Source organism: Bos grunniens, chromosome 21 (assembly GCF_055505025.1).
Source record: "Bos grunniens cultivar Pamir isolate PY7600 chromosome 21, Bosgru_T2T1.0, whole genome shotgun sequence".
NCBI lineage: Eukaryota > Metazoa > Chordata > Mammalia > Artiodactyla > Bovidae > Bos > Bos grunniens.
In genome coordinates, this window is record NC_141185.1 from 14,248,265 (window position 1) to 14,268,239 (window position 19,975).

At 40.2% G+C, this 19,975-nt stretch overlaps 1 protein-coding gene and 1 long non-coding RNA gene across 2 annotated transcripts in view; both read right to left on the bottom strand.

Annotated features, from left to right (window-relative positions):
- The window catches only part of LOC147349131 (uncharacterized), a 35,883-nt gene that overhangs the window by 3,867 nt on the left and 12,041 nt on the right, over positions 1 to 19,975 (bottom strand). The gene's annotated exons all lie outside the window — the stretch shown is intronic.
- Positions 9,462 to 15,977, bottom strand: LOC147349132 (uncharacterized). Its single transcript, XR_015149472.1, has 3 exons — positions 15,851 to 15,977; positions 10,494 to 10,565; positions 9,462 to 9,513 (listed from the first exon to the last, which is right to left on the bottom strand). It is a non-coding gene; the product is annotated as an uncharacterized LOC147349132 (long non-coding RNA).

Genomic DNA, 19,975 nt, shown 5'->3' on the forward strand with positions numbered 1-19,975 from the left:
ATATTATAAAGTATAAATGAAGAAGACTAACATTTACTGTATACCACTTACGTTACAGACATGTAAACTATTTTCAAAAGGATATCTATTAGCTTTAATCTTTACTATAATAAAGTTATTTTTCCTGGGATCCTCACCCTGAATGTTGCAGAGCCCAAATTCACACAAGACTGCCTTGTTCTAAAAGTCCATGTCTTTTCACTGTTATCAGTTTTAGTAATATAATCTGTAATTCTGAAACTATAAAGATTATTTTTGTTAACCTGAATTAGACATATTAATATCAAAAACTGTCTCTTGCTTATATGTGCTTTAAAATCTCTCCCTTATTTAAGGTTAAATATAAGATGCCTTCCCTGGTGGCTCAGATGGTAAAGAATCTGCCTGACATGCAGTAGACCTGGGTTCAATCCCTGGGTTGGCAAGATCCCCTGGAGAAGGGAATGGCAACCCACTCCAGTATTTTTTTTTTTTTTTTTTTGGCTTCACCAGGTCTTAGTCGGAGAACATGGGATCTACTTCAACCAGGGTCCGAACCCAGGCCCTCTGCATTGGGAGCATGGAGTCTTAGCCACTGGACTAGCAGGGAAGTCCCAACTCCAGTATTCTTGCCGAGAGAATTCCATGGACAGAGCAGCCTAGTGGGCTACAGTCCATGGGGTTGCAAAGAGTGGGACATGTCTGAGCAACTAACATTTTTACTTTTTTCACTTTCATGATGTACTCTTCTCTAATTATTTGACTTTGCTACCCTTCAGAAAAGTTTATTGTTATTTCTTAAGACAAGATAAATTTCCAAAGGAAAAACAGAAGCTTATAGCACTGTTTTACATCAAGAGGACTTCCTCTCAGTTTGAGATCATGTATAGTACTTATTTTGATTCTTCTATTTTTATTTGACTTTGGCAATTATTTTTCAAAAGCCTAATTCTCTGATAATATCTTTACCTAAATTCTCTGATAATATCTTTACCTAAATTCTCTGATAATTTGTCTTTATCTATGTATTTTCTTGGCTATAATATAAGGAGACCTTTAATGAGAAATTTAATTTGTTCAACTTTTGAAGCGTTGTTGTGCAACATGCAGTTGGGCGTTGTCATGGAGAATCGGGTCCATTCTGTTGACCAGTGCCAGCTGCAGACATAGCTGCAGAAATAGCAGTTTTCTGTGCATCTCATCGATTCACTGAGCACACTTCTTAGATGTAATGGTTTTGCCGGGATTCGGAAAGCTGAAGTGGTTCAGACCAGCAGCAGACCACCAAACAGTGACCATGATGCAAGTTTGGCCTTGGGAAGTGCTTTGGAGCTTCTTCTCAGTCCAGTCACTGAGGGTCTTTGCCAGTGGTCATATAAAATCCATATTTCATTGCACATCACAAGCTGATCAAGAAATGGTTTGCCATTGTTGCGTAGAAGACGACACTTCAAAATGACAATTTTTTTGACTTGCAGTCAACTCATAAGGCACCCAATTATAGAACTTTTTCACCTTTTCAATTTGCTTCAAATGCCGAACCACCATAGAATGGTCAACACTGAGTTCTTCGGCAACTTCTCATGTAGTTGTAAGAGGATCAGCTTCGATGATGGCGCTCAGTTGGTTGCTGTCAACTTCTGACGGCCGGCTCATCTTCAAGGCTTTCCTCTCCTTTACAAAACTTCTTGAACCACAACTGCACTGTATGTTCATTAGTAGTTCCTGGGCCAGATGTGTCGTTGATGTTGCAAGTTGTCTCCACTGCTTTATGACCCATCTTGAACTCAAATAAGAAAATCACTCAAATATGCTTTTTGTCTAACATCATTTCCATAATCTAAACATAAAAAATGGCAAGTAAAAAAAAATGTCATCAGCAAAAAAAACATAAAGTAAGAAATGTGTATTAAAATGATATATATGCTATGCTATGCTATGCTAAGTCACTTCAGTCGTGTCCAACTCTGTGCGACCCCATAGACGGCAGCCCACCAGGCTCTCCCGTCCCTGGGATTCTCCAAGCAAGAACACTGGAGTGGGTTGCCATTTCCTTCTCCAATGCATGAAAGTGAAAAGAGAAAGTGAAGTCGCTCAGCTGTGTCCGACTCCTAGCGACCCCATGGACTGCAGCCCACCAGGCTCCTCCATCCATGGGATTTTCCAGGCAAGTGTACTGGAGTGGGGTGCCACTGCCTTCTCTGAAATGATATATAACATAACCACATTTATTTAAGAATGTATTCCAATATCAAAGGCAAATTTCAACAATGCAAAAGACACAATTACTTTTGCACCAACCTAAGAGTTAATTGGAGAAGGAAATGGCAACCCACTCCAGTATTCTTGCCTAGAGAATCCTGTGGACAGAGGAGCCTGGTGGGCTGCTGTCCATAGCGTCCCACAGAGTCGGACACAACTGAAGCGACTTAGCATGCATGCATGCATTGGAGAAGGAAATGGCAACCCATTTCAGTATCCTTGCCTGGAGAATCCCAGGGACAGAGGAGCTTGGTGGGCTGCCGTCTATGGGGTTGCACAGAGTTGGGCATGACTGAAGCGACTTAGCAGCAGCAGCAGCAGCAGCAGCAAGAGGTAATTATGCTGACTGTAGACGCTTGGTATGTTGAAGTAAAGGTTTATCTTTCTGAAGATTTCTTTTCTGGCAGAGGAAAAGTTATAATCAGTCTTTCTGCCTTGTAGACTTGTAATTTGACCTTACTTGAACCCTTCTTGCATTCCTTGATCACTAATACTGATGAGTCTGGCTAGTTAATATTTTATTCTAGATTTTCACGGCTATAAATGTAAGTGAAATTAACCTCTTATTTTCTTTTCTGGTACTGTCTGTATCTGGTTTTGACATAAAGCAGTTCAGTCATAAAATGAGTTTGACAGCTTTTCCTTTATTATGGTGTGTTCATTTAAGGTATGAATTATCTATTCCATTAAGAATGTATAAAGTGAAAGTTGCTCAGTTGTGTCTGACTCTTTGCAACTCCATGGACTGTAGCCTGCCAGGTTCCTCTGTCCATGGAATTCTCCAGGCCAGAATACTGGAGTGTAGCCATTCCCTTCTCCAGGAGATCTTCCCAACCCAAGGATTGGACCCAGGTCTCTGGCATTGTAGGTGGATTCTTTATCATCTGAGCCACCAGGGAAGCTGAGACTCTATAAGCTCACTAATAAAATATCAATGGTAGGTCTCACTAAGCATCACTCTTTTTTCTGCTTTATATAACTTCCTGGATGGATTGACTGATTTTTAATTTTACTAAGTATACTATTTTTTTAATTCCCATTTTCTACCATAGTGCCTTCTAGCAACGTTTCCTCTCTTGATCCCACAGCTTACTGCTTTATTCTTGAGCTATCAATTTGATCATTTATTCTCATATATTTCATTTCTTTCTTTGGAATTGGAATGAAAATTGACTTTTTCTAGTCCTATGGCCACTGCTGAGTTTTCCAAATTTGCTGGCATATTGACTGCAGCACTTTCATAGCATCATCTTTCAGGACTTGAAATAGCTCAACTGGAATTCCATCACCTCGACTAGCTTTGTCTGTAGTGATATTTTCCAAGGCCCACTTGACTTCACATTCCAGGATGTCTGGCTCTAGGTGAGTGATCACACCATCATGATTATCTGGATAGTGACGATCTTTTTTGTACAGTTCTTCTGTGTTCTTGCCACCTCTTCTTAATATCTTCTGCTTCTGTTAGGTCCATACCATTTCTGTCCTTTATTGAGCCCATCTTTGTATGAACTGTTTCCTTGGTATCTCTAATTTTCTTGAATAGATCTCTAGTCTTTCCCAGTCTGTTGTTTTCCTCTATGTCTTTGCGTTGATCACTGAGGAAGGATTTCTTATCTGTCCTTGCTATTCTTTGGAACTCTGCATTCAAATGGGAATATTTTTCCTTTTCTCCTTTGCTTTTCACTTCTCTTCTTTTCACAGCTATTTGTAAGGCCTCCTCAGAAAGCCATTTTGCTTTTTTGCATTTCTTTACCATTGGGATGGTCTTGATCCCTGTCTCCTGTACAATGTCACGAACCTCCGTCCATAGTTCATCAGGTACTCTGTCTATTAGATCTAGTCCCTTAAATCTATTTCTCACTTCCACTCACAATCATAAGGGATTTGATTTAGGTCATACCTGAATGGTCTAGTGGTTTTCCCTACTTTCTTCAATTTAAGTCTGAAGTTGGTAATAAGGAGTTCATGATCTGAGCCACAGTCAGCTCCTGGTCTTCTTTTTGCTGACTGTATAGAGCTTCTCCATCTTTGGCTGCAAAGAATATAATCAATCTGATTTTGGTGTTGACCATCTGGTGATGTCCATGTGTAGAGTCTTCTCTTGTGTTGTTGGAAGAGGGTGTTTGCTATGACCAGTGCAAACTCTATTAGCCTTTGCCCTGCTTCATTCTGTACTCCAAGGCCAAATTTGCCTGTTATTCCAGGTGTTTCTTGACTTCCTACTTTTGCATTCCAGTCCCCTATAATGAAAAGGACATCTTTTTGGGGTGTTAGTTCTAAAAGGTCTTATAGGTCTTCATAGAACTGTTCAACTTCAGCTTATTCAGCATTACTGGTTGGCGCATAGGCTTGGATCACCGTGATATTGAATGGTTTGCCTTGGAAACAAACAGAGATCATTCTGTCGTTTTTGAGATTGCATCCAAGTACTGCATTTCGGACTCTTTTGTTGACCATGATGGCTACTCCATTTCTTCTAAGGGATTTCTGCACACAGCAGTAGATATAATGGTCAGTGATGGTAGAGGCATTTTATTCCTTGATTGATTTTATATTAGAACAGATATGTTTAGTTGTGATTTGTTTGTGGTCTCTAAATTTTCTTGTTTTTTATATATTTTAATTATATAAATTATATAATTATAATATAATTATGAAATTATAAATATTTTATAATTTATATAATAAAATATATATTTTAATTTTATATTTTAGTTATTTTATATTTATCTTTTATATTTATTTATTTTTATAAATTTATTTTTATTCCATACTAAAAATACTTCTGTTTTTTTCTAATACAGTAAGATACCTTTCTGGTATTAGTGCTCTTTTTTTTTTCATTTTGGAGTTTAGAAATAGCATATATATTATGAAGTAACAAAACTTTTAGATTCTGATTAATTTTGTAAAATAATTCTTTTTTTCCTATACAATTAAATATGACTAATTATTAATATGTATATTCCCAATAAACAATGTATATATACACTATTGTATATATACGCATTTTATATTTTACATTTTTATTTACATGATGTAGACAAAATGCTGATGAGTATATTTTCATGATGCTTGTTATGAACGCTGATATTTATTCTATTTTGCTTCATTTTCTAAAGTTCTGCTTGCAACTCTCTAAGTTGAATTTACCACTCAATAATGATCTGCAAATCATTATCTAAAATCAATTGTCCTTGCTGTAATCCCTAATCAGTTATAGATTTTCAAACATCTCCTGGTCTGTCATGTCTCTGTTAATTTTGCCAAATGGGTACATTGCTTATCATAAATTTAAGTTTGATGCACTCACATTTCTTCATTACATGAGTCTTGGTTAGGAAATTTCTTTCCACTTCTAGTTCACATAGATATTCTCTTACATTTTCTTCAATTAGATTTATAAATTTACTTTTTGAATTTAGGACTTCAGTCTGAGACCCATCTTTTTATTTGAATAAGGTAAGGATTCAACTTTATTTTTCTCCATGAAAATCAAAGTGTTAGTTGCTCAGTCATGTTCAACTCTGTGACCCCATGGACTGTAGCCCAACAGGTTCCTCTGTCCATGGAATATTCCAGGCAATTTGGCCAGTAGCATCAATTAAAAAAATTTTTTTTTACTAACGCATATATATATGGAATTTAGAAAGATGGTAACAATAACCTTGTGTACGAGACAGCAAAAGAGACACTGATGTATAGAACAGTCTTATGGACTCTGTGGGAGAGGGAGAGGGTGGGAAGATTTGGGAGAATGACATTGAAACATGTAAAATATCATGTATGAAACGAGTTGCCAGTCCAGGTTCGATGCACGATACTGGATGCTTGGGGCTAGTGCGCTGGGACGACCCAGAGGGATGGTATGGGGAGGGAGGAGGAAGGAGGGTTCAGGATGGGGAACACATGTATACCTGTGGCAGATTCATTTTGATATTTGGCAAAACTAATACAATTATGTAAAGTTTAAAAATAAAATAAAATTAAAAAAAAATTTTTTTTTTTGCCATTCCTTGGTGGTACCTTATTTATCCTACATGGAATTCCCTTATAACATAGATTGATTTCTGTTTCTTGGTCCGTTTGATTTTGCACTAGTACTCTACTGTCTGGTCACTTTTAAATCACACTAAAGTGATCAGACAATCACTGATCTAGTGAGTACTAGTGAGTCCCTTGGACTGCAAGGAGATCAAAGCAGTCAGTCCTAAAGGAAATCAACCCTGAATATTCATTGGAAAGACTGATGTTGAAGCTGAAGCTCCAGTACTTTGGCTACCTCATGCAAAGAACTGACTCATTGGAAAAGATCCTGGTACTGGGAAAGATTGAAGGCAGAAGGAGAAGGGGATAACAGAGGATAAGATATTTGAATGACATCACTGACTCAATGGATACGAGCTCTGGAAGATGATGAAGGATAGGGAAGCCTGCAGTTTTGGGGGTTGCAAAGAGTGGGACAAGACTGAGTGACTGAACAACAAATATCAAAGGTAAGTCAGTCAAGTAAGGAGATAGGTTGTCTTCAGGCAATAGCGACAACAGCTAAGATCCAATGATCAGAATGTCTCCGCAGGGTGATTCTGCCCTAGACTTTCATAGGGAGGAGTAAACAAGTTGCAGAGGGGGTGATTTATAGTTAAGATCCAATGATCAGAATGTCTCCGCAGGGTGATTCTGCCCTAGACTTTCATAGGGAGGAGTAAACAAGTTGCAGAGAGGGTGATTTATAGTTAAGATCCAATGATCAGAATCTCTCCGCAGGGTGATTCTGCCTTAGACTTTCATAGGGAGGAGTAAACAAGTTGCAGAGGGGGTGATTTATAGTTGTGTGTGTTTTGTTTTTTTTTTCCAGCAAGAAGTCACATCAATTATGTGAACAGGAAATGTCTTTTTCTGTGGTTAGCTAGTTTCCAGGGACAAACAACTGTAATCTTAGCAAATCAGTCATGAGACAGAGAAGGAGTGTTGGAGGGTCAGTATCTGGCCTCATGTGCAGGTTCAGACAAAGAGGGAAAGGTCTGTATTTGGCCTTAATTAGTGCCTCCTCTTGTTGAATACAAACATCATCAGTCTTAGAACAATCTCATTAATTCCTGCGGGTTTTGGTCAAGGCTCAGTGAAATTGGCCATGGAGTCAGCAGTTTCTTGTTGGCTCCCCACTTGGAGCATGGGCTTAATCATCATCTGTTGAGCTCTGATGGTGGTCTAAAGCTGAGAAAGGATTCTGGGGAAAAGGTGCTTAATTAGAAGAATACTTACGAAAGAAAGCAGAAAATTGTTTATCAGAGGCTGTAAAAAGGAGTAAAACCAAGACCCGAGGCCAGTGAGAACCAGTCTAGTGGATTCCAGGAAATTGATGTGGAGATCCTTCAAGGATGGGGTCAGGATTGTGACTCCATTGTGGAGGCAATGCAGTGAATTTCTTGATTAGCATCTCACATGTTCTTGCCTATGATGTAGAGGTCAGAGAAGTTGGCGGGTGGGGCAAATGTGAAAAAAAGTGCACAACTGTAGATAAATGAGCAATAGAGAAGGAGGGCAGAAATGGAAAGGAATAGGAAAGACATGACTCAGGAAGCTCTGAAACTAAAGAAAAATCAAAAAATTAAAAAATGATGAAGATACAAAGGAGGAACATGAAGGGCACTGGAGACAGGAATCCTAGGCAATTGTGCTCCAAGATTGTGGGTGGAAGTTGACCCTATTGTGGCGCCATCTGCTTTTTCCAAAATTCATGAGAAAGCAGTTTGTCTAATGTCATCATCTGCTTCTGGGAGCTCTCAAGGAACCTCAGTTTAAGGTCTGCTGCTCGGGTGACTTTTCCCAACTTCAAAATAAGACTTTTGTTTTTTAAATATTGAGACATGAAAAGATGTATTCCTTATAGTTCTGCTGCAGTACAAGTGGTTAGAAAGACAGTATAAGTTTCCTTGGCTTCCCAGGTGGCTCAGCAGTAAAGAATGTGTTCACCAATGTGGGAGATAAGGGTTCGATCCCTGGGTCAGGAAGATCCTATGGAGAAGGAAATGGCAACCCACTCCAGTGGTCTGGCCTGGAGAATCCCATGGGGCAGAGGAGCCTGAAGGGCTACAGCCCATATTGTCGCAAAGAGTCAGACATGTCTGAAACAACTTAGCACAGCAAAGCACAAGAGACTCAGGTTTGATCCTTGGGTTGGGAAATTCCCCTGGAGTAGGAAATAGCAACCCACTCCAGTATTCTTGCCTGGAAAATTCCAAGGACAGAGAAGCCTGGTGGGCTACAGTCCATGGGGCTGCAAAGAATCAAACGACTTAGTGACTAAACAACAACAAATAAGGTTCCTTCCATTTGGCTTCAAGATTGGTCTTTTGATGGACTTTTTTTCCCAGAAGACCAGGTCTTCAACATGAAGATCGTGTAAGGGCTGAGGTAGGATATCTCAGGGGAAAGTATTGAATGCATTTGAACTATCAATAATAAGTATGAGTGTTATTGGATAAGACCTTGACAATATTTAAGAAAACCAAATTGGATCAGATTTGAACCTCCTACGGTCTAAGTAAAGGGATCTTCATGGGCCTGCCAGTGATTATTTCTCAAAGGGAGAATCATTGTTGAGGGGAAAGTGAAGATTATAGCATCCTCAGGGCTAACAACAAGACTTAGGAGTCGAGTCAGGTTGAGTTCCTTAGCATTTGACTAACTTGTACTTCTAGCCCATTCTATTTTTTGAGGATTAAGGATGGTAAGGACAGTGTCGTTTTTGTGGAGGTGGAAGTACCTAGCAATGTGGTGATTTCCTCTATCACTAGAGAGGAACAGAGGGATTCTCCAAGTGTGAAAAATTCTAGCGGCTAACACTATGTTAAACAAAGTGTCTTTAAACAGAAACATACAAAAAACAAGGTCATGTATTGGTCAGTTGTGGCCAGAAGCTCACAGGAAACTGTCCCTGTACTTCCCCTAGAAGTAATGGTTCAATATTCACTAACACAGAGTGTGGCAACTTTATAGAACTTAACTACCACATGTAACAAGAATCGCTGTATTTAGTACATACTTTTAAAAAGATGAGGTGAGGGAGAAATTATCTTATTTTCCATGCTGAAATACTAGAGCATTATTAACAGCTACATTTATCTATTCACAGTCATTTTATTAAATCTTCTAATTCTGATAGTTTGCTAATGTATTTAGATTTAATACTCACAATGATGTCACATTTTGGCCTTATCGTTTCCAACAGCTACTTCTTGTGTGTGTGTGTTTTTCCATCAATACTTTCTAAAAATAGGAATAAATGGTAAAAATGAGTCTCCTTGTAATACATCTGAACTGAAAAAGAGTAACTGTGGAGCACAGGTCACAAACTCTTAATGCCTATGGGCCAGGCATGTTTCTTAACCTGGTCAAGTGTTCTGGCAGCGCCCCCTTGTGGAAGCTACACTACAGCACCGTGATTTTCCAAGTTTGCAACTACTGTCATTCAAAATTTTTGAATACAATGTGTGAGACAGATATAGGAATAGGGCTACTAGTTTATGGTCTCTGCTCTAGGATTTTGAGCATAACTTTGACTTTTTTAAAACATAGTTTTTCATTATCTTACCAGGTTAATGTAAATAGTTCTTGGTTCCACAGCAGTTGCCAATGTGTTGTTTGTAACATTTATTCAGGTGTTAGTAGGAAATCTGAATGTGCTTAAATGGAAATAAAAAATTATTGAGCTAATACTTACATCTACACGTTGGAAATAATAGCTTCTAGTAAATGCCATCAGGCAACACGCCTCCTTGGTTCACCATTCAATATTTTAGAGTAATTATTATTAATCACTTTAGAAAGAAAAAATAGCTCTGGTAATGTTTTTTATTAATTTGGTTTAAGTCTTAGTTTTAATAAAATTTTCTAATGTCTTTAGCAAAAGAAAAATCAGATATATTGAGAGATAAATCAACTCATCAAAGAGTTAAGGAACTTCATCAACTCATCAAAGAGTTAAGGAACTTCAAAAGGGATATAAATCACATAACCTAGGAAATGTTTTTCTTTTCAAGTCTGTTGAATCTTTGGTACTTAACTTTTTTTGCAGCTACACTAAAAACACACATACACAAACTCTCAAAAACTGTTCTGCTGACTCATCTACAACGTAGCCATCTGTCTCCTAGGCAGCAAGGCATTTACTGATGTCCTAAGAATAGTCAGAAACTTAATGGGCTTACAGGAGCCAGGAATTAATAAGGAAGCAAGAAAAGAGAAACCTGTAGCCAACTGGAGCCTGCAGGTCCTCTTCAAAGCTAATTTCTGCTGTGTATCACCAACACTTTGTTGTCCTGTGGGAATGTAAGCAATGTGGTTACATTTCCCAGTCCCTCAAGGGAATCACAAATCAACACTTGTACGTAAAACTTCCCAACTTTTAAACTATACAGCCAAAGGTAATAGGTCAATCACCTGCATTTGATCCTCAGATTAGCAGTTTGCAACCTCAAATCAGAAGACAAAAAGTTCCTCCTGCTAAGGGACCTAAGGGGCTTCCCTGATAACTCCGTTGGTAAAGAATCTGCCAGCAATGAAGGAGACCCTGGTTCGATTCCTGGGTCAGGAAGATCTGCTGGAGAAGGTAAAGGCTACTCACTCCAGTATTCTGGCCTGGAGAATTCCATGGACTGAAGTCCATGCGGTTGCAAAGAGTCGGACTGGACTGAGCGACTTTCAGTTTCATGGGACCTAAGAGGCTAAGTATGCAGAAATCAAAAGCATGTTGATTACTAGAAAGTTAACTGATACTAGCAGTCCAACATGATGAAATCTCTGTTCATTTGTCTTTTAAAATGTCTTTTGAAAATGCAGCTCTCAGCCAAGCATTCACACATGCAGTTTATCAAACGAGCCAACATTTATTTAGTGCTTGTTATATTATTTAGTGTTTTAAAAAAACTCAAGAAGTGAAGGCCATTGTGAAGTTTCAGATGACACCACACTTAGCACAGAAAGCGAAGAAGGACTAAAGAGCCTCTTCATGAAAGTGAAAGAGGAAAGTGGAAAAGTTGGCTTAAAACTCAACATTCAGAAAACTAAGATCATGGCATCTGGTCCCATCACTTCATGGGAAATAGATGGGAAAACAATGGAAACAGTGACAGACTTTATTTTCTTGGGCTCCAAAATCACTGCAGATGCTGACTGCAGCCATGAAATTAAAAGACACTTGCTTCTTGGAAGAAAAGTTATGACCAACCTAGACAGCATATTAAAAAGCAGAGACATTACTTTCCCAACAAAGGTCCATCCAGTCAAAGCTAAGGTTTTTCCAATAGTCATGTGTGGATGTGAGCATTCAACCATAAAGAAGGCTGAGCGCCAAAGAATTGATGCCTTTGAACTGTGGTGTTGGAAAAGACTCTTGTGAGTCCCTTGGACAGCAACAAGATACAACCAGTCCGTCCTAAATGAAATCAGTCCTGAATATTCATTGGAAGGAATTTTTGGCCACCTGATGCAAAGAACTGACTCATTTGAAAAGACCCTGATGCTGGGAAAGACTGAAGGCGGGAGGAGAAGGGTACGACAGAGGATGAGATGGTTGCATGGCATCACCGACTCGATGGACATGAGTTTGAGTATGCTCCAGGAACTGGTGATGGACAGGGAAGCCTGGCGTGCTGCAGTCCATGAGGTCACAAAGAGTCGGACACGACTGAGCAACTGAACTGAACTGACTCCCTAATTCCAGTAGAGGGCATTGAACCTCCCAGGTCAGGATAGCGAGAAGTGATTACTCCCCCTTGTGGCTCAAAAGAGAAATGCAACAGAGAACAGTAGAAGGAAACATTTTGTGCCAAAGTATCGGACATGACACTTTTGTCATGTCGGACTTGACTGAGTTAGTAAGCACGGGCACACACACACACACACACACACTCAAGGATTGAAGTCTTTTTGAAGTGACTGGAAAATTGGAATTTCAGTAGGTATCCATCTTAACTGCATACATAAAGAGTTCTGAGGATGGAGCTTGCAATCTATCATGCAGGGGGGGTCCTCAATGTATTCTGAGTGTACATCCAGTTCTTCCTTGAGGATCATTGCTAACATTTCAGAGTTAATAGGCCCAATATCCGTGCAGCTTTAGTTATTTTTGTATGGAAGACATAGTGCACATGTAATCACTCTTCTTTAGGTGACTGGATGTGAGAGGAAGATGTGACTGTCATGATTTAACTAAGAGAAACTGAGGGAAGGTGGAAGAATGAAAGAAGGTATAAAGAATGACCTGGACCCTCCAATTTGACCTAGAGTAGCCCTGATCACATCATACAAATGATCTCATGAATCTTTTAGCCACGTTTCATTAGCTATCAATCGCTATTAAAAAGACAGAAGATCAAGTAAAGAATATCCAAGTATTGTTCCATGCTTATAATCCTATGATTTTTTCCTCCAATTTTATAGAATATGTGCGAGGTTTTTAGCTTTTCATATAGCATGAGTAAAATCTACATGTTAAACACTTGGTAGATAGCAAAACTGTCATACTGGATCCTTCTGTTAACATGTAAATCTGTTGCTAAACTATATGGTTGGATAATACAAACGTTTAACTTTTAAAATAAAAAGATTTGACATTTGTACATCATGTTTACAAGCAGCAACAAACTATGGCTTTTTTAAAAATTAACAGAATATACTTAGCACTATGTAATATAATATGCTGTTAATAATATGACTCCTATAGAATTACTGGGGAGAAGGCAATGGCACCCCACTCCAGTACTCTTGCCCGGAAAATCCCATGGATGGAGGAGCCTGGTGGGCTGCAGTCCATGGGGTCACTAAGAGTCAGACACGACTGACTTCACTTTCACTTTCCACTTTCATGCATTGGAGAAGGAAATGGCAACCCACTCCAGTGTTCTTGCCTGGAGAATCCCACGGACAGAGAAGCCTGGTAGGCTGCAGTCCATGGAGTCGCACAGAATCGGACACGACTGAAGCGACTTGGCATGGCGTGGCATAGAATTATTGTATTCATTGTATTTGGGGGTGGGTAGGACTGCTTTGCAAAAGTGATTAAGGATTTTAGGATGGAGAGATTATCCTAGATTATGTGACTGAGACCTAAATGCCATTCCAAGTGTCCTTATAAGAGAAAGGCAGAGGGAGATGTGATAGAGACACAGAAGAGAAGACCCAGAAGAAAAGGAAGGCACGTGACCATAAGGGAGACAGAGGCGAGGTGGCCATGAGGCAGGGACACCTGCGGCCACTAGAAGCTAGCGAAGTGAGGGACAGATTCTCTCCCTTAGAGCCTCTGGAGGGGGCACCGTCTTGTTGACATGTGGGTTCCACACTTCTGGCCTCCAGGGTAAGAGGTGGCTTTAGGTTGTTCTAAGCTACACAATTTATGGTAATTTGTTAGGGAGCTCTAGAAAACTAATATAGTACCTTAGTTACTCTACTTTCTGGTGTTTTTATAGAACTTCAACTGCTTTTAAATCTCTTAGTCTTTCATTGATGCTTATATATATTTTTTCTATAGTAGAAACTCAAACAAGCACCCAAGAGGACTATCATATTTTGGAATCACAGAAGTTTTCGTCTGTAATGAGAAATGACAACGCTTCCCGATCTTGGGAAAAGAGGTTTCCGTTTTTGTTTTCTTTCGGCTGCACTAAGCTTTCATTGTTGTGTGTGGGTTTTCTCTTGTTGCGGCAAGCGGGGGCTACTCTACTGTGGAGCATGGACTCTAGACCATTCAGGGATTGAACCCACAGCCCCTGCACTGGCAGGCAGATTCTTAACCACTGGACCACCAGGGAAGCCTGACAAACGAGGTTTTAATTGTGGGTTTTTTCTTCAGATCACATTGTTTAACTATGTAGAACTTTGTAGCTATTAAGAACTTTCTATACCTGATAAAAGGAGATACCATATATCATCCTGTCATTGGAGGCTAATTTACATGCTGAAAAATGACAAAAAAGTAGTGGGTAACACATTTAAAAAAAATCTTAATAGCATTAAAAATTATAATACAGTAAGAAATTGTAAGCCCCAAAAGGAAACAAAAAACAATTTTCCAGAAGAGAAGGACAGAACCAAAGCCTAGGACTGTAGCTGCTGCTGCTGCTGCTACTAAGTCGCTTCAGTCGTGTCTGACTCTGTGCAACCCCATAGACGGCAGCCCACAACACTCCCCCATCCCTTGGATTCTCCAGGCAAGAACACTGGAATGGGTTGCCATTTTGTTCTCCAATGCATGAAAGTGAAAAGTGAAAGTGAAGTTGCTCAGTCATGTCCGACTCTTCACAACCCCATAGACTGCAGCCTACCGGGCTCCTCCGTCCATGGGATTTTCCAGGCAAGAGTACTGGAGTGGGGTGCCATTGCCTTCTCCAGGGACTCTAATAGGACAGGGATTTAACTTAGATGCAGAGTACATCATGAGAAACGCTGGGCTGGAAGAAGCACAAGCTGGAATCAAGATTGCCGGGAGAAATATCAATAACCTCAGATAAGCAGATGACACCACCCTTATGGCAGAAAGTGAAGAGGAACTAAAAAGCCTCTTGAAGAAAGTGAAAGAGGAGAGTGAAAAAGTTGGCTTAAAGCTCAACATTCAGAAAACGAAGATCATGGCATCTGGTCCCATCACTTCATGGGAAATAGATGGGGAAACAGTGGAAACAGTGTCAGACTTTATTTTTTTGGGCTCCAAAATCACTGCAGATAGTGACTGCAGCCATGAAATTAAAGGATGCTTACTCCTTGGAAGGAAAGTTATGACCAACCTAGATAGCATATGGAAAAGCAGAGACATTACTTTGCCAACAAAGGTCCGTGTAGTCAAGGCTATGGTTTTTCCAGTGGTCATGTATGGATGTGAGATTTGGACTGTGAAGAAAGCTGAGCGCCGAAGAATTGATGCTTTTGAACTGTGGTGTTGGAGAAGACGCTTGAGAGTCCCTTGGATTGCAAGGAGATCCAACCAGTCCATCCTAAAGGAGATCAGTCCTGGGTGTTCATTGGAAGGACTGATGCTAAACCTGAAAGTCCAATACTTTGGCCACCTCATGTGAGGAGCTGACTCGTTGGAAAAGACCCTGATGCTGGGAGGGATTGGGGGCAGGAGAAGGGGACAATAGAGGAATGAGATGGCTGGATGGCATCACTGACTCGATGGACATGAGTTTGAGTGAACTCCGGGAGTTGGTGATGGACAGGGAGGTCTGGCGTGCTGTGATTCATGGGGTCACAAAGAGTTGGACCCGACTGAGTGACTGAACTGAACTGAACTGAACCCTGGAAGCAGCTGGTAAAGAATCTGCCTGCAATGCAGGAGACCCTGATTCAATTCCTGGGCTGGGAAGATCCCCTGGAGAAGGGCACAGCAATCCACTCCAGTATTCTTGCCTGGAGAATCCCCATAGACAGAGGAGCCTGGGGGACTACGGTTCATGGTGGGGGGCGGGGGAGGGTGTGTCACAAAGAGTCGGACTCGACTGAACAACTAAACACAAAGCACAAATAGGACAGGATGACCAAGAAGTGGAACAGCCCTCATGGAAATACGGCCAGTTTTCAAATCACCTGGGTTGACAAAGTTTAAACTTACTTTAAAGTGACTCAGAATTAGCAGTAACCCCAACACCTGGCAGAGGCAAATGTAAGTCTTCTCTGAAGTGAGTTCAGTTCAGTTGCTCAGTCATTTCCGACTCTTTGCAACCCCATGGACTGTAGCATGCCAGGCTTCCCTGTCCATCACCAACTCCCAGAGCTTGCTCAAACTTATGTCCATGAGTCGGTGATGCCATCCAACCATCTCATCCTCTGCTGTCCCCTTCTTCTGCTGCCTTCAATCCTTCCCAGCATCAGGGTCTTTTCCAGTGAGTCAGTTCTTCGCATCAAGTGGCCAAAGTATTGGAGCTTCAGCTTTAGCACCAGTCCTTGCAATGAATATTCAGAACTGATTTCCTTTAGGATGGACTGGTTGGATCTCCTTGCAGTCCAAGGGACTCTCAAGACTCTTCTCCAACACCACAGTTCAAAAGCATCAATTCTTTGGCGGTCAGCTTTCTTTGTGGTCCAACTCTCACATCCATACATAACTACTGAAAAACCATAGCTTTGTCTAGATGGACCTTTGTTGGGAAAGTAAAGTCTCTGCTTTTTAATATGCAGTCTAGGTTGGTCATAGCTTTCCTTCCAAGGAGCATAGCTTGTCTTCCAAGGTGCTTTACTTCAGAAAAAGTAAAGCACCTCAATTCTTGGCCTTAGGCCATTTCTACAAATAGTTTTTCAAATACAATGTTCAAACCGCAGCTGAAGAATAACAGGATCCCTCCCTCAAAAAAAAAAAAAGGACTCTATCAGCAAAAGTAAGCAGAAATAACAAACCAAAAAGGACCCACAAAGTCTTCAGGCATTGGATTTATCAGATACATGTTATGAAACAGCTGTGCAAACTAAGTTTAAGTGAATGAGGAACAAGAGTGACAATACTGCTAGGGAAAAAGGGTTAGATAACTGGATTATAGGTTGTTACAACAAAGAAACCCATTAAGCAAACAAGCAATGTCAAACTAGAAAGAGAAAATGATAGAAAATACAGAAGACATGGTAGACTTAGATGAAGACGAAGCAATACAAAAATCTAAAATACAGTCAGATGGAGTACCCCAAGGGGAGGATAAGAGGGCAGAGGGCAACATTCGAAGAAATGATGGATAATGTCAAGCGCATGATGTGAAACAGCAGTTCTGACTCTAGAAGCTCAACACATTCCAAGCCATACAAGTAAAAAAAGTGAAATAAATAGTGAAACTAAAGAAAACCAAAATATAAAGAATTAAAAAGCAGCCAGGGAAAATAAAATGTATCATCCTCAAAAAGGCAAACATTAGTAGCAATTAGAAATAATCTGATTTCTTCAGAACAACAAAAGGAATAAGACAGTTGAAAATATCTTTAATATATTTAAAAGAAAATAACCACCAACCTAGAATTCTATAGCAACCAAAAATATCTATCAGAGATGAGGAAAAAAATAATTTTCAGACAAAAACTAAGAGAGTTTTGCCAACTGCACAGTCTCACCACAGAAAACTATAAAAAGATATCTTTCAGGCAAAAATAAAATGATCCCAGATGGAAGGTCTGAGCTGGCAGAAAAATTAAAGGGTAAAAAGTTAACAGATTTTTGTTCAGTCGCTCAGTCGTGGCTGACTCTTTGAGACCTCATGGACTGCAGCACACCAGTCCTTCATCATCTCCCAGAGCTTGCTCAAACTCATGTCCATTGAGCAGTGATGACATCCAATCATCTCATCTTCTGTCACCCTCTTCTCCTCCTGCTCTCAATCTTCCCCAGCATCAGGGTCTTTCTAATGAGTCAGCTCTTTGAATCAGGTGGCCAAAGTACTGGAGTTCACTTCAGCATCAGTCCTTCCAATGAATATTCAGGAACTGATTTCCTTTAGGACTAACTGGTTTGATCTCCTTACACTCCAAAGGGACTCTCAAGAGTCTTCTCCAACACCACAGTTAGAAAGCATCCATTCTTCGGCACTCAGCTTCATTATGGTCCAACTCTCATATCCATACATGGTTACTGGAAAAACCATTGTTGTTCAGTCACATCCAACTCCTTGTGACTCCATGGACTACAGCAAGCCAGGCTTCCCTATCCTTCACCATCTCCCAGAGCTTGCTCAAAGTCACATCCAGTGAGTCAGAAAAACCATAGCATTGACTGTGTGGACCTTCGTTGGCAAAATGATGTCTCTACTTTTAAATATACTGTCTAGGTTTGTCGTAGCTTTTCTTCCAAGGAGCAAGCATCTTTTAATTTCACGGCTGCAGTCAGCATCCACAGTCATTTTGGAGCTTAAGAAAATCTGTCACCGCTTCCACTTGTTTTGCTGTGAAGTGATGGGACCAGATGCAATGATCTTACTTTTTTGAATGTTGAGTTTTAAGCCAGGTTTTATGGTTAAAGTGTGGGGTTGCTGGTAAGGGTAGGGTGTGTGCAGGGTCTCCTTTAATCTGGCCTCAGGTGGTCTCTGAGTGAAGAATCCAACATCTTCCTTTGGTTGGGTGTATTAGTTACAGACAACAGAATGATCTCTTCATTTCCAAGGCAAATCATTCAGTATTTCAGTAATCCAAGTCTATGACCCAACCAGTAATGCTGAAGAAGCTGAACGGTTCTATGAAGACCTACAAGACCTTCTAGAATTAATATCCCCAAAATATGTCCTTTTCATTATAGGGGACTGGAATGCAAAAGTAGGAAGTCAAGAAACACCTGGAATAACAGGCAAATTTGGCCTTGGAATACAGAATGAAGCAGGACAAAGGCTAATAGAGTTCTGCCAAGAGAATGCAGTGGTCATAGCAAACACCCTCTTCCAACAATACAAGAGAAGACTCTACACATGGACATCACCAGATGGTCAACACCAAAATCAGATTGATTATATTCTTTGCAGCCAAAGATGGAGAAGCTCTATACAGTCAGCAAAAACAAGACCGGGAGCTGACTGTGGCTCAGATCATGAACCCTTATTGCCAAATTCAGACTTAAAGTGAAGAAAGTAGGGAAAACCACTAGACCATTCAGGTATGGTCAAATCCTTAACGATATACAGTAAAATCAAATCCCTAACGATATACAGTAGAAATGAAAAATAGATTTAAGGGACTAGATCTGATAGAGTGACTGATGAACTATGGACAGAGGTTTGTGACACTGTACAGGAGACAAGGAGCAAGATCATCCCCAAGAAAAAGAAATGCAAAAAAGCAAAATGGCTGTCTGAGGAGGCCTTACAAATAGCTGTGAAAAGAAGAGAAGTGAAAAGCAAAGGAGAAAAGGAAAAATATTCCCATTTGAATGCAGAGTTCCAAAGAATAGCAAGGAGAGATAAGAAAGCCTTCCTCAGCAATCAATGCAAAGAAATAGAGGAAAACAATAGAATGGGAAAGACTAGAGATCTCTTCAAGAAAATTAGAGATACCAAGGGAATATTTCGTGCAAAGATGGGCTCAAAAAAAGACAGAAATGGTATGGACTTAACAGAAGCAGAAGATATTAAGAAGAGGTGGCAAGAATACACAGAAGAACTGTACAAAAAAGGTCTTCACCACCCAGATGATTATGGTGTGATCACTCACCTAGAGCCAGACATCCTGGAATGTGAAGTCAAGTGGGCCTTAGAAAGCATCACTACGAACAAAGCTAGTGGAGGTAATGGAATTCCAGGTGAGCTATTTCAAATGCTAAAAGATGATGCTGTCAGAGTGCTGCACTCAATATGTCAGCAAATTTGGAAAACTCAGCAGTGGCCACAGGACTGGAAAAGGTCAGTTTTCATTCCAATCCCTAAGAAAGGCAAGGCTCAAACTACTGCCAATTGCAGTCATCTCACACGCTAGCAAAGTAACGCTCAAAATTCTCCAAGCCAGGCTTTAGCAATACATGAACCGTGAACTTACAGATGTTCAAACTGGTTTTAGAAAAAGCAGAGGGGAGGGGAGGAGCCAAGATGGCGGAGGAGTAGGACGGGGAGAACACTTTACCCCCCACAAATTCATCAAAAGAACATTTAAACGCTGAGTAAATTCCACAAAACAACTTCTGAAGGCCAGCAGAGGACATCAGGCACCCAGAAAAGCAACCCAAGTCTTCGAAAGGAGGTAGGAAAAAATAAAAAAGACAAAAAAAGAGACAAAACAGGGA